General features: G+C 47.5%; 1 protein-coding gene across 1 annotated transcript in view; it reads left to right on the plus strand.

Moving 5' to 3' along the window:
- The first annotated feature begins 5,226 nt into the window (after positions 1 to 5,226).
- BANP (BTG3 associated nuclear protein) overlaps positions 5,227 to 14,501 on the plus strand; it is a 122,281-nt gene continuing 113,006 nt past the window's right edge. The window contains exon 1 of the mRNA XM_077786391.1: positions 5,227 to 5,328. The gene's annotated coding sequence lies outside the window, so the exon portion shown is untranslated. The remainder of the gene's footprint in view (positions 5,329 to 14,501) is intronic.

The following is a 14,501-nucleotide window of genomic DNA, read 5'->3' on the forward strand; positions in this document are numbered from 1 at the left end:
CCTCACTGCAGTGTGTCCAAGGAATCTGATCCCCAGGCTTCCTGCTTGCAAGGGTGTTCCTGCCCTGGTTTGTAGGTCAAACCCAGCAATTCAGCAAAAAATACAGTGTTACAGCTTTACTGTAACTCGATATCATGGAAGTGATTTAATAATGAACATTTTCCTCACCTAATTATTGTCTAATTGGCAGGACACTCAGGTTGTGGGAAGCTGCTTGGGAGTTTTGCTGCTGAGGAGTGGAAACCTCTGTGGAGTGACTAAAAATGTCACTTATTGTGACAGGAGCCAGGCCATCCCTGGGTGGCTTTGCCCCTCGTTTCCCTGGGGATTGGCTCACACTTCCCATGGCCGATTTTTATTTGAGGAAAGCTTTTTTTTTTGATGTCCACGTTTTGCTGGGACAATTCATCCAGCTGAGCTCAGCAGCCTGGGAAGCACCTCTGTTTGTTCATTGTCTCTCCAAACAGGACAGAACATTCCAGATCCATTCCCATGAGTGCTCAGCAGGGGGAATTCCTGAGATGTGCTGGGAAGCTCTGTCTGATACAGCCCGTGGACCTTCATCCCTGCCAGGGAGCACTCCAGGATTTTCTGAGGAACACCTGGAGTGGGAGAAAAACTCTGTCTCCAGAGCTTTGCAGTGCCCAGCTTGTAGGGAAATGCAGGATTTCACCATCCCAAGGGTTGGAATTTGCCTCTGGATGAGGTTCTGGCTGACCTGGGTTGCCCCGAAGAGCAGCCCTGCCCTCCTGCCTCTGCCACGTGGAGCTGTGTGGAAACCTGCTCAGGGACATTCTGCCACCCTGGCCACAACTGGACATCTCCACTCAGTTTATTTTACCTCTCACACCTGCAATGGTAGAGCTAAAAATAATTTTGGATGTGTTGAAATGGATGCACGTCCAGAATGAGGAGACGGTCAAATTCCGCTTAGAATCATAGAAGGATAAAATCCTCTAAAATCTGTAGGTGGAATGAATACCCTTCAGGCTTTGACAATCCCCCCAGAAGTACTCAGCTATTAATACCTGACCAAGTAAACGTGGTCTGGGGCAAACATGAGCAGAGCTGGGCAAACCTCAGCTGTGTGGGGAGCTGTGAGAGATCCTGGAAGATCCCAGCCAGGCAAGTGTAAACACAGGGTTTGTGCCAGGGGGACATTTCTCAGAAGGGAAGGAGCCTCCCATCATTTGATTTTTTTTCCCAGGTTGTGTCCAGGGAGGTGGAGGAGTCTGTAAAAATAAATAAGAGAACATCAAGATCATGCCTGACCCTTCTCACCTTGTTCCTCAGACTGGCAGAAGGGACCCTACAGGACCATGGACTTTGACCAGACGGGTGGCAAAACGTGTCACAGCTTCTCTCTCTGCTGAGGGAATGCAGGCCCTTTTCTTCCATCCCTGTTCGTGAAAATTAGGAGTATTTTTATTGAACAAAATGGAGTTTACTCAGCAGAAACCAGAATGAGATCAGAGTACTGATACAGAGGTAGCTGAAGTAGGTCCAGGAGCAAAACCCACTTGGTGCTGCCTTGTTTTGTGTCATAAACCATAGAAAAATCTGAGGGGATTGAAAATGGCTGTGGCATCTGAAAATTAAATGATGAGCTTCTCCTCATATGCTGCTACAGCACATTTACAAATAATATAAATATTCTCTTGGTTAAAGAGGTGTTTTATATAAATTTTTCTTAAGCATCACTGTCACAACATAGGACAGGCTGTGTTCATAAGGCTGGGTTTGTTTCCCTTTCCAGTTACAAGAGATATTATAGAGAAAATTAACAAACCTAAGCAGAAAGAAAAGAATAAACAGGGGACCTTCAAGTACTCTTTTTACTTGGATGTAATTGAGGATTTTATCCTTTGGAAAGAAAATGATTCTTCCAGCAAATACTCTGGAGTGCCTTCTGTGCCCTGCTCACATCTTCCCCATCCCTTTTTCCTGTGTCCTCATGCTCAGCACTGAGGATAATTATGGATGTCTGTCACTTGTTTAAACAAAAGCTTTGTTTGGCAACCTTTATTTTTCTGCTGCAGCTGCAAAACTGTGTGCACAGTGTGTTAATTTTTTACCTTTGATGCTATGGGAAGGGTTTTTTTCCTTAATGAAAAAAAAACAAGGAAACCAATGAATGAGTTCCCAGTCTCTCCTGATCCACACAAAACATGTGAAAGCAGCAACTTCCTTAGAAAACAATAGTAAATGAATGCTGAGAGCAGGGTGAAATAAACTGGATACTTCCTGGAAGCAAATTACTCCTCCTAACATGGCAAAGCACAGACATAAAATGCAAGAGTTCAGAAAAAAAAGAGCACGAAAATGTGAGGAAATAAAACAACAAAGAAATCCCTTGTTTTATTTGGGACAACAGACTAACAGGGCAACAGGGGGTATTTTCTCCTGTAAAATTAAAAAATTAAATTATATATTAGCAGCCTGAAGTTTTCAGTTGCTTTTATATGAGGACAGGAAATTAAGAAAATTAGAATGGATTTGATGTAGGCATTTGAGCAAATTATCATGGTTTAAATCAGAATAAACCTTCCAGTGTATCAAGTTCTTCTTGGCATTTGCTCATAGGCAGACCTATCCCAGGGTAAAGTGAAACCCTCATTCACTAAATGGGGATTACAGTGAATTTCTTTCAATTATTGCAGAAATAGTCACAGGAGCTCAGTTTTGGCAGCAGCTGAAGCTCAGGAGATTGTGAAGGAAGCAATTACCCTTTGGTCAGTCACTCACTGGTACTGGGAATCAAAAACTGAAAAGCCAAATCTGGGCCTCCAGATTTAACAGAAAGATCCTTTTCCTCGTGTTTGCAGTCAGACTTTGTGCTGCACAAAGTGTTTATCACTTCTGGCTGTGCAGTCTCAAGGAAACACGAGGTAAACCATGATAAAAGAGTCTGTCTGTGATTTAGTGGTGTCATCCATAATTTAAAAAATAAATGCCTTCTGGTTTGGAAAAAAAAAAATCCAAATTAATTTCTCTGGTAAAGAGGGAAAAACTCTTCCAAGGGGTGAGGTAACTGTGGATTCTCAGCTGCTGGATCAGAGTGGATGGGCAGGAGGAGGTGCTGCAGCCTCCCTTGGGGATAAATTGTTTTATTTGTTTATTCTGCTGTTATCTCTGATCAGAGTCGCAGACATCAGTCGGATCCCGCCAGTATTTCCTGCAGTTAATTTGAGCCAAATTAACTTTGGGTAAATACCATAACTGGTTTATGACCATGCCAGCTTTTCTGTTTGTGTTGGGAAAGGATTCATGGCTCTCCAGGGCAGAAGCACCTCACACCTCCAGCAAACAGGAGTTTATAATCTTTGGGATGGTAATATGATGAAAATATGAGAAAGCAGGGCAGCTTTTACCATGGGCTGGTTTAGGGTGGCAAAAGCTTTTACCAGTAGCTCCCACAGCAGCTGGTAAATATTTGTATCCCTGTTTTTCCAGCTGGGACCTGCAATTGCTTGAGTCCAGCAGAAACCCTATGGCAAAACTGTTGCAGGGCAAATTGGTGTAGCAAAGCGTGAAATAATCTGGTGTGAAAAGTCAGATTCTAAGTAGTTTAACCTTTGAACTGCCTAATCTGCTTGTGAAGGGGGAGAACATGGTAAATAAATCAACAGCTGCATGAGGGAACAATTTCCCAACACACCAGGCCTGCAGGTGTCTGGAGAACCTCTTACAGCTGAACCAGAGTGGATCCAGCTGTGTGACATGGCACTGGAGAACCCCATTAAGCATCTCATTTAGGAATCTTTATTAATCTTATTTAGGGAATGCTTTAATGCAGAAGTCTGCAAGTCGCTGCTAGCTACGGTGAAGCTGAAAAGTGAAGCGTGGTTGGTCTTTATTGGGCAACACTGTGCTATAAAAAGACAGAAATTTGCCTAATCTTTGTCCTCTTTGCATATGCTTCCTCCGTGCTTCTTTTTTGGAGGCTCTTTGCATATTTTTATCGTGCCCAGAAGGTTCCCGGTGCATTCCCACCTTCACCCAGCCCTCCTGTTCTCGCAGCACGCACAGCAGTGACAGAAGAGCGAGGCTGACGAGCCAATTTAGCAAATTCCCACTTGCTGCCTGCTGCTCAGCCTGCTCCGGGCACGGTGACGTTTCTGTCCTTAGCACGACAGTGACATCCACGAGGAGTCTGATGGAAGCAGCAGATGATGGGGAAGGTGTGAATGATTTTGGAGGTGCAGATTCCTGTTCAATCTGCCGGCTCTGCTGGCTGAGCGCTGTGGACGTTGAGGGGCTGGAGCGTGTCCAGGGAAGGGAACGGAGAATTCCTAAGGGAGATGGGAAGGAAATGGAAAAAGGCTGGAGAATTCCTGGGGGAGCTGGGAAGGGGCTGGAGAATTCCTGAGGGAGCTGGGAAGGGGCTGGAGAATTCCTGAGGGAGCTGGGAAGGGGCTGGAAAATCCTGAGGGAGATGGAAAAGGGCTGGAGAATTCCTGAGGGAGCTGGGAAGGGGCTGGAGGATCCTGAGGGATTTGGGAAGGGCCTGGAGGATCCTGAGGGAGTGGGAAAGAGGCTGGAAAGTTCCTGAGGGAGATGGAAAGGGGATGGAGAATTCCTGAGGGATGTGGAGAATCCTGAGGGAGCTGGGAAGGGGCTGGAGGATCTTGAGGGATTTGGGAAGGGGATGGAGGATCCTGAGGGAGCTGGGAAGGCACTGGAGGATCCTGAGGGAGCTGGGGGGCTCAGCCCGGAGCAAAGGAGGCTCAGGGACCCTCCTGGCCCTGCTCAGCTCCTGCCAGGAGGGGACAGCCGGGGGGTCGGGCTCTGCTCCAGGAACAGGGACAGGAGCAGAGGGAACGGCCTCAGGGCCGGCTCAGGGTGGGCAGCAGCAGGAATTTCCCCATGGAAAGGGGCTCAGGGATTGGAAGTGCCCAGGGAGGGTTGGAGTGCCCATCCCTGGAGGTGTCCCAGGAATTCCTGGAGGCGGCACTCAGAGCTCGGGGATGGGGCACAGAGTGAATTCCACGATCCCGGAGCTCTTTTCCCCCCTCAACGCTCCCGGGATAAACCCTGCGATTCCATGATTCCCTGACTACACTTCCCGGCACGCCCCGCGCCACCCCCGCGCGTACTACAGGTCCCGGCGTGCTCCTGCGGGGGCGCGCGCGCTGCCCGCTGGGACTCGTAGTCCGTTCCCCCCCCCCCCGCTGCGGCGCCTCGGCGGCGGGGCAAGGGCGGGGGCAGCGCGCGGGCGCGCGGCGCGTGCGCGGCGCGGGGCCGCCGGCCGGATCTCTCGCGAGGAAGGACGCCATTATCGCAGCCGCCGCACAAAACACCACGAGAACTCGGCGCCCGCCTCACACGGTAACGCGGCGCCCCCGCGGGCGGCAGCTCCGCCGCGCCGCCGCCCCCCCCGGCCCCGCACGGCCCCGCACGGGGGGCACCGCGCACACACACACCGCGATCCCCACACCCCCACCCCCCCCGGGCCCTGAGCCGGCGGGGAGGGAGCGGCCGAGGCGGGGGGACCCCACTCCGCCTCACCCACCCCCCATCCCTCTGTTCATCCCCGCCGTGGTTCCATAGCGGGGAGAAATCCTGCCCTCAGTGAGGGTGCTGAGGCCATGGCACGGCGTGCCCGGAGAAGGTGTAGCTGCCCCCTGGCAGTGCCCAAGGCCAGGTTGGACAGGGCTTGGAGCAGCTGGGGTATGGTGGAAGGTGTCCCTGCCGTGGCAGGGGTGGAGCGGGATGAGCTTTAAATCCCTTCCACCCGAAGGTTTGGCTGTGCTCCTCCGCGGGGCTGTGTCCCCTGTCCCCCCGGGCTGGGCTGGGCTGGGAGCGCTCCTGGGAGCAGCAGCGTGTGCTCCTGGCAGGGTTTGCACATCCACAGCAGCGCTGCTGGCTTCTGTCCCCTTCACAGCAGCCAGCTGTGACACGGAGGGCTTCAGATGGGATGTGAGAAGGAATTCCTCCCTGTGTGCCTTTCCCTGGAGCTGCCTGGGATAGTGGAAGGTGTCCCTGCCGTGGCAGGGGTGGAACGAGATTTAAAATCCCTTCAAAATCCCTTCCCACCCAAACTCTTCCAGGATTCTCTCAACACACTCGTATCCCTATGCCCTTATTTGCAATTCAAGCGTTGCCTCCTTTTCCTCCCTCTCCTCCCCATTTTTTTTTTTTTTTGTTTTATTTTTAAATCCATCCACAGTGGCAAGTTGTGTACTTCACCAAATATAGTCATTTTATCCTGCTATGGCACGGATAGTTTATGGATCAGTTTATTTTTGGAGCTCTCCAGGGAAGACTTTTTGAAGTAAACAAGGGTTATTTGCAACTGAGAGATTCCTTTGGTGGAAGCAGCTTTAAAATGGTATTTTGGAGTGTTTTTTGGTACTTTCTTGCCTTCTGTGTGAGGATACCTGAGGTGTGGTGCCCTGTAGATTCCAAGAGAGGCAAATCTGACATCTGTGTGACTTCAAATATTTCAACCAAGATTTTAAAATATCAAACAAAAAAGTGTCTGAATTTCACAGAGAAAACCGAAAATTTTCTCTGCTAGGAAGTTTATATATATATATATGATTATATATTTTTAAAACAGTTGTTTACAGAAATTCACCAGAATAACAAGCCTTTGATTCTGAAACCCTGAGTAAATTTCCCCGCAATAAACGGAAGTAGTTTCATTTTCAGTAATAGATGTTAATAGGAAAGATTAATTAATTTATTGAGAGAATAAAAAGATGGAGGTTAGATTTGTGAAACATTCCATCTTCTCCAGAGGACAAAAAGATTTTATAACTTTGTTTTTTCAGTTTATGATCTCTTCTACAGCTGGGTGTTCTGTCTGAATCACCCAGCCATGTGAAAGCTGTGTGCTTCCAGAGCAGGTGTTAATTAAGGTTCTTTTAAAGGGCTAATTGATTAATAACATCCAGAGTAATTTAATAAAACCATTAAAGGTGTGCTGCTAATTAGCAATGCTCACAGCTGCAGCTTCCAGAGGCACCTGCTCCAAGAAATAAGTTTGGAAGAGGCTCTTTTCCTGCCTGTGCTGCTTTTACCCTGCTTTTTCTGGAATTTTGGGCAATCAGGTGAGGAAAAATGAGCATTTATTCAGAGCTGCTGCCTGTGGATTTACCTTGGCTTGGGAAGGAGTGGTGGTGTCCCATGGGATTCACACCCAGGGAATTCCAGGAGTTTGCCTCTGGATTTTCTCTTGAGCTTCCTCCCCATCTCATAAAACTCTGTAGGTGCAGGAACAGCACATATCTTTATTGTGTCAAAATTCCAGGATTTTCTTTTATTTTATCAGAATTCCAGGTTTTCCTTTATTGTGTCAAAATTCCAGGGTTTTCTTTTATCAGAATTCCAGGGTTTTTCTTTATTGTGTCAGAATTCCAGGGTTTTCCTTTACTTTTATCAGAATTCCAGGGTTTTCATCTCTTTCCTTGGAGGAACCCTGGAACTGGAAATGCTGGGATTGAGCCACTTGTAGGAGGAGACAGAGCAAAGCCAGTGGTTGGAAATAAACCACAAAATGTCTTTGTATGCAGAACTTTGCCAATAAAATTTTGGTCACAGGTCGATTTCCTTTAGTTTGAAACTCAATATTTAGTTATTGACAGTTGAAATAACCTTATTTTCTCCTTTATCCATACTTGTTGAAAGGTTAATTATCACTTCCCCCCCCCCCTCCACTTTCTTTCCCAAGTAAAATAAAAGGAATAAAATATCTTCACAGTCACATGAACTACTTGTTTCCTTGCAGGTTTAGGTTTTTAAAGTGCTGGAAAATAGTGAATTTTGCAACCAGTTAGACTGAAAAGCATACAAAAAGGTTTAACTTCATCACACCCTTGGTATGTGGGACTTGAAATAAAATAATTTGTGGTGGTGTCTGTTGAACAGAATCATTTGATGTTGCTTCCTGTTTGTAACCCCTGATTTAGAGCTCTGGGCTGGGGACAAGGTGGGGATGGGGCACAGGGTGAATTCCACGATCCCAGAGCTCTTTTCCACCCTCAACAATCCTATGAAAATAACTTGGATTTTGAAGAATTGCTCAGTTCGTGTTTCCCTACTGAAATGATGCTCCTCAGTTTATTTTCATTCCTACTTTTGGCAAGAATTTGAGAATCCTGCTGTCTCTCTGTTACACAGCAGTGCTAAGGTCTGGTTTGGCAGCTGGAATGGTTTCTTTTCCTTGATGCCTGCAGCAGGAAAATCCATTAGAAGACTTTGGAGTGAGCAGGTTGTATTTGATGTTGGCTTTTCTGCTTTTTTTTTTGTAGTAGCAGCAGCCTATGCCAACACCAGGGGCTGTCCTTGTCTCTCTCCTCTGGAATTGCTGGATCAGAAACTTTTTTTCCAGTGTATTGAGGACTAGTTGTGCACATATTAGGAAAAAACGAGGAAAAAAACCCTATAAATTATTATTATTAATCTCTTGTTGCTAAAGGTAAGCTGGCAGGCCAAGAGGGAATGGCCCTAAGCTGAAGGAGGGCAGGGATAAGTGGGATATTGGGAAGGAATTCCTCCCTGTGAGGATGGGGAGCCTTGGCAGAGGTGCCCAGAGCAGCTGTGGCTGCCCCTGGATCCCTGGCAGTGCCCAAGGCCAGGCTGGATGGGGCTGGGAGCACCCTGGGATGGTGGAAGCTGGATGAAACTAATCCTGGATGTTTGAATTTCCTGGAATAATGGAATTCCCTGAGCTGGAAGGGATCATCCAGTTCAGGACATTCCCAAAATCCCACCCTGGGCATCCCTGGCAGCGCTGTCCAACCTCTCCTGGAGCTCCTCACCCTCGGGCTGTGCCCATTCCCTGGGGAGCCTGAGGAAAAACCTTTTCGTAATATCCACCCTAAACCTGCCCTGGAAGTCCGTGCAGGATTTTTTGGAGCTGTTCCCAATAAAAATCCTCCATCTAGTGGCTGAAAACAAGAAAACAGCAGGACAGGATTTGCTCTCTGGGCAGCTCTGCTCTCACTTTTGCTGCTTTTCAGCAAATTCTACAAATTGTGCCTGGTGTGAATGATCCCTGTCGGGAATAATCCCACCAGGATCCCCAATTGCAGCCTCTGCTTTAAGACCTGCAATCTGCAAGCATTTAGCTCCTTCCCGGGCTGGGTTCAAGGGGATTAAATGGCTGTAAATTGAATTCAGGCCTCTGTGTGTGTGTGTGTGTGTGTGTGTGTGTGCTGGGACACGTGTGAACATTTCCTGCCCAGCTCCTGGGGAACAATCCCATCCAGGCTGTGCCACGGGGGGCTGGCACAGGGCACCGGGGTTTGGACAAGATCCACAGGGAATTTGGGCTGCAATTCCTGCTCTCCGTGACCACCCACTGCCCTTCCTCGTGCCTGGGAGGCACGGAAGGCATTCCTGGATTATTTGTTGGGTGTTGTGTTAGGATTGGTGCCAGGGTTAGGAGATTTGGGAAAAGACGTCCAAGCAAAACCGTGCCTTGTACCAGGTGGAATGAAAAAAAAAACCAAAAAAAAACAAACCCTAAAAAGCAAATATTTCTGAAGGGAAAACAATAAACCAACAATAATAATAGGAGCTTTTGTGGTAATACTTGAGAATTTCTGCCTGCCTGGTAGGTTTTCTACTCCAGAAAGTTTCCAGCTCCTTTATTCCTGGAGCAAACATTTCCTTTTTTTGATTGCTAGCTGAATTTTACCACTTGCACTGGAGTTTATCACCATAATACCACTGTGAGTGATATTTATTTGATATATCCATCTCCAGAATGTTGTGGCTGGTGTTCTGGTTTTCCCAGATAGGGAATATTTCTATCATTTTTTTGGGAGAATAGACATGTTGCCTGATCTTTAGCTGAATCAAGGTTGCTTGTCTACTATTACACTCATTTTTAAGCTGTTAAAACTGAAATGTTTGTGTGGTTTTACTATGAAGTTTAATTGAAACACTGTGTTTTTCCTTTTCTTTTAAGGTGGATTGAGGATAAGGCTGACAGCCAAACAGATGCTAAGAAAAAATTATTCTCTTTTGTTGTTTTGGGTAGCAAGAAGGAAGTGTAAATCCAATCTCTTCCTCCTAAAATGAGTTTTAATTCACATTGTGAAAGGCTGCAGAGAGCTGGGGCTCAAAGGAGGCTCTTGGATTTATGGTGCTCTTAAATTGTGTTTTATTGTGTTACATTTGCACTGGTGTGGCTTTTTTGGGAATTGGTGCAGGAAGGCTCTGTTCCAGCTGTCACCCAAAGTGATTTTATCATGGAGGAAAAGCCAGGCTCTGGGCTCGAGAATTGGTGCAAGTCACAGAGAGAGACTGAAAGGAGAATTGTTGTGTCCTGAGCTCTGCAGCTCCTGGGAATAACTTCATGGATGGAATTATCCCAACGTTCCCACTTGTGCCCTTGGAGCTGCTCCAGAGGTTGCTCCCCAGGACGCTCCAGAGGGGTCACAGCTGTGCCAGGGGTTTGGAGCCTCCAGAGGGGGATTCTTCTTCCTGGAGACCTTCCCAGGGACAATCCTGTCCTGCTTTGCTGGGGTTCCATAGTTTCCTTCCCAGCTGGAGTTAGTGGGGATAATTCCTTGTCCAGAGACAGCTCCGTGCCCCTCTGGGCTGTTTCCCTGCAGGGATGAGACCTCAGGGATTTAAATAAAAACCGAATTAATGAGTATTTTGTCCTCTGCATCGTCCCTGGAGAGCGTGGATGATGTTTGTACCATAATCCCTGTGCAGCCTGAAGTTATTTCTCTGCTCCTGGAGATCAGCCCTGGCCTGTGCTGGGTTTATTCCTGTCTCTGGGCTGGGCTTTGTGTTCACCTGCTTTGGAAAACCTTGGAAAGTCTCATTAAATCAGAGGTTTTGCAGAATAAGGACCTTTGGCTCAAAAAAAAAAAAAAAAAAAAAAAGGCAGCTGGGCTCAATTAATTAATTAATTAAATTCATTTGAGGGGAATGGCTTTCCATGGACAGGGGCAGGGAGAGATGGGCTATTGGGAAGGAATGAGGGTGGTGAGGCCCTGGGGTGGATTTCCCAGAGCAGCTGTGGCTGCTCCTGGATCCCTGAAGTGTCCAAGGCCAGGCTGGACAGGGCTTGGAGCACCCTGGGACAGTGGAAGGTGTCCCTGGGGTGAATGTTTGGATCCAAAATGTGAGGAACTCTCACAGGACTTTGGGCCTGTAAGCCAAAGCTTAGAATTAAACACAGGTTTCCAAACGGAGGTGCCAGAAGTGAGAATGTTGATTTATAGTTAAAAGCAGAGACACGTTGAGTAAAGGAAAGTTTAGAGTTTTAAAGTTTTAAGATACAGAAAAAAATAAAAGTAAAATAAAAAAATAAAAGTTCCAGAAGTAAACAAGGAGTTTAGAATGCAGCACTGTAGGTTTGTGTGTCTGAACATGATTAGCTAAGAAATCTTACAGTGTAACATGGGTCCATAAGGCAAAATATTTAAGGATTGGGTCAAAACCATAAACATCCTTGTTGGCAGTGTTTTATTGGTCAAAAAATCCTTAAAGGGTCTTGCAGCTGAGGGTCTTGTGGCCTTCTGAACCATGCAGTGAAGATGTGAGCTGAACTCACCCTTCCTGCCTGTGTAGAAGATAAAATAAACCACATAATCTAAAACAACTCAGAGGTCCCATCCCAAATTCCTTCCAAAATTCCCCACAAGTGAATTATCACAGGTGGAATGGGAGCATCCTCAAGGTCCCTTCCCACCCCAGCAATTCCATGATTCCAAATGTGGTTGGATAAAGATTTTTGGAACAGAGATTCCATATTTGAGCATTGCCTTTAATTGTTTAGAAGGAAGAGTGGGATGAAGAAGAGGAAGAATTTTTGAGGCTCTTGGGCTGGGCAGAGGGAAATGGCATTTTCCAGCTTTTCCCACACAGCCAGCAGGAATATTTGCCACAGTGCAAGCTGGAATCTGAGGAAATTTTTTTCATTTATCAATAGCCCTGCGAAAAGTCCAAGAGAGCTCAGCTGCTCCAGCCAGAGCAGTGCAATTCCACACTCCAAGCAGAACTTTGGAATGTGTTTGGATTTTTTAAAAGATGGTGTTTACCCTCGCTAATTAATGTGAGAGAAGGTTTCTGGTTTGTGTGTGTTCTCCTGTGTTAACGAGGCATTGGATGGGTTTGATTATCCACTTTGGAATGCTGCCCCGTGACTCAGGAAAGCCATCAGATATTTCAGTAAATAGCTTTGTTTACAAGGGACTGCTCAGAAGAATTATTTGGAATTAATGTTTTAAAATAGATTAATTAAATTACATTAAACTTGTGTGTGGAAAAGCTAATCTGGAATTCAGGTGAATTTAATTTAGTTGCTTACAAATATTAATTTACTTAATTAAACAAAGGCTGATTGAATTCTGTGTTAAGTGTATCAATTCTGAGCAAGAGTGTTGGCAGAGATATTTAATGTAATTTATCTAATCAGCTTTAAATTTATATCTTTGGTTGTCTGTGATGAGTTTTTTTGAGTATTCCAGTCCTGGAGCTGCTTCCAGACAAGTGCTTACAGGGATGCTCAAGGCTTTTTGCTCCTGTTTTTGAGGGAAAATGAGATGATTTTTAGTTGTAGTTTCATTTACCCAGCAGGAGCAGGTGTCTGCTGGGATTATTGGATCAGAGGAGCAAAGTGGGGTCTGACCTGGGGTGGGGAAAGGGGGACAGTGGAAGAGCTGCTCTGGTAATGGGCTGCTCTGAGGGGTTAGAAACGTTTGGGGAACCTGGGATTTGATTATTGAAACCACAAATTGATTCTTGAGGGTGGGAAGAAGCTCTGGGATCACCCAGCTGTGCCCAGTGCCCACCCTGTCCCCATCCCCGAGCTCTGAGTGCCACCTCAGGGATTCCTGGGACACTCCAGGGATGGGCACTCCAACCCTCCCTGGGCACTTCCAAGCCCTGAGCCCCTTTCCATGGGGAAATTCCTGCTGCTGCCCACCCTGAGCCTGCCCTGAGGCCATTCCCTCTGCTCCTGTCCCTGTTCCCTGGAGCAGAGCCCGACCCCCCGGCTGTCCCCTCCTGGCAGGAGCTGAGCAGGGCCAGGAGGGTCCCTGAGCCTCCTTTGCTCCGGGCTGAGCCCCCCCAGCTCCCTCAGGAATTCTCCAACCCCTTCCCAGCTCCCTCAGGATCCTCCAGACCCTTCCCAAATCCCTCAGGATTCTCCATCCATTTTCTATCTCCCTCAGGATTCTCCATCCCCTTTCCATGTCCCTCAGTAATTCTCCAGCCCCTTTCCAGCTCCCTCAGTAATTCTCCAGCCCTTTCCCATTGCCCTCAGGATTCTCCATCCCCTTCCCATCTCCCTCAGGAATTCTCCAGCCCCTTCCCAGCTCCCTCAGGTTCCTCCAGCCCCGTTCCATCTCCCTCAGGATCCTCCAAATCCCTCAGGATCCTCCAGCCCCTTCCCAGTTCCGTCCCCTTCCCTGGACACGCTCCAGCCCCTCCACGTCTGCTTTGGAGGACTCTCCAAACCTGACCAGAGCCCCAGGTGTGGTCTCAGCGGTGCCCAGCACAGGGGACAGTCCCTGCCCGGGGCTGTGGCCATGCCAGGGCTGGGGCCAGCCAGGTGCCAGTGGCACACCTGGGCTCCAGTTCAGCCACGGTCTCCAGCATCCCCAGTCCTTTCCCAGCTTTCCAGCCTGGAGCTCCAGGCTTGTTGTGGCCCAAGGGCCCTGTGGAACCTCATGGATCCAGCCTGGCTCCTTTTGAGGGAATTGGGAGTGGAGTGGGGAGGAAATCCCTCCAGGACACACCATAACCTGTTCCTCATGTTCAGAGTTGGAGGAGCCCCTGGAATTCTCTGGGAGAATCCAAAAGTGCAGCTTAGATCCACCAAAAACACTGGGCTGGAATTGGTGTGAGCCTGGCTGGCCAGGAACTCTTCTAATGGGATATTTTCCACTGCCTGGTAGAACCTTCCTCCCCATCCCCTGCCCCAGACAGGGGCAAAGTGACCCTAAAATAGTCTTGTGTTGATCCAACTTCCACGTGCTGCTTGGGGAGAAGTTCCTTGGCCTTGCTGTGGTTTATCCCCAGCTTCCTGGCTTTCTGCTAATATTTCTTTTTTTTAACTTAAAATTTGTTCCTGGGAATAGTTCAGCAGTGGTGGCTCGATGCCAATGTACATACACTTAATTTAGATTTAATGGGGACTAGAGTTTCAGACAGGAGGTGGAAAAAAGGGGGAATATAGAGGAAATTTCAAGAAAAGGAGTGTTTTACGTGAGGAAACGCTGGTAAATACTTCACTGAGTAAAGTACATGGAAACCATAATGGCAAAGTTACTCTGAATTTGTTGACTGAAGCTTTTTGAAGCTGATAAACTCCTCTAACTCTCATCCTGTTGAATTTTATCAGGCTTTTCCCCTTGGTTCTGAAAGCAAGGTCAGCCCACCAGTGGAATTTACTGTTAGAAATGGAAATGGTGAATTTTGGAGAGGGACTCTTTATTCAAGGTGTGAGAACTGCAGTGGCTGCAGCTTTCCTGGGCATTGGTTTCCTCATCAGGATTCCCAATCCTAACCTTGGGCATTGCTTTCCTAAT

The sequence above is a fragment of the Lonchura striata genome, chromosome 13 (assembly GCF_046129695.1).
Source record: "Lonchura striata isolate bLonStr1 chromosome 13, bLonStr1.mat, whole genome shotgun sequence".
Classification (NCBI taxonomy): Eukaryota; Metazoa; Chordata; class Aves; order Passeriformes; family Estrildidae; genus Lonchura; species Lonchura striata.